Raw genomic sequence first — 800 nt, 5'->3', positions numbered from 1 at the left:
TCCCTCACACTCTCACTCGCTCTCCCTATCTCCCTCTCTCTCTCCCTCCCTCTCTCCATCTCTCTCTACCTCTCTCTCTCACTACTCTCTCTCCCTTCCCCTCTCTCTCCCTCTCCCCCTCTCTCTCTCCCCTCCCCCTCTCTCTCTCACTCCCTCTCTCTCACTCTCCCTCCCTCTCTCTCCCCTCCCCCTCTCTCTCACTCTCCCTCTCCCTCTCCCACTCCCCCTCTCTCTCCCCCCTCTCTTCACTCCCTCTCTCTCCCTCCCTCTCTCTCTCACTCCCTCTCTCACTCCCCCCTCTCTCTCTCACTCTCTCTCCCTGGCTCTCTCACTCCCCACTCTCTCTCACTCCCCCCCTCTCTCTCTCACTCTCTCTCACTCCCTCTCTCCCTCTCACTTCCCCTCTCTCCCTCTCTCTCACTCCCTCTCTCAATCCCTCTTCCTCTCACTCTCTCTCTCTCACTCCCTCTCTCACTCCCCCCTCTCTCTCTCACTCTCTCTCCCTGGCTCTCTCACTCCCCCCTCTCTCTCTCTCACTCCCTCTCTCCCTCTCACTTCCCCCTCTCTCCCCTCTCTCTCTCACTCTCTCTCTCTCACTCCCTCTGTCTCACTCTCCCTCTCACTCTCACTCTCCCCCCACTCTCTCCCTCTCTCTCCCCTCTCTCTCTCTCTTTCTCCCCCTCACTCTCTCTCCCCACTCTCTCTCTCCCTGCTCTCTCTCTCTCCCTCTCCCCCTCTTTCTCACCCTCTCTCTCACTCCCTCTCTCACTCTCTCTCACTCCCTCTCTCACTCTCTCTCT

The sequence above is a fragment of the Hemitrygon akajei genome, chromosome 3, assembly GCF_048418815.1.
Source record: "Hemitrygon akajei chromosome 3, sHemAka1.3, whole genome shotgun sequence".
Lineage (NCBI taxonomy): Eukaryota > Metazoa > Chordata > Chondrichthyes > Myliobatiformes > Dasyatidae > Hemitrygon > Hemitrygon akajei.
The sequence above is the reverse complement of the archived record's forward strand: the minus strand, read 5'-3'. Positions refer to the sequence as shown.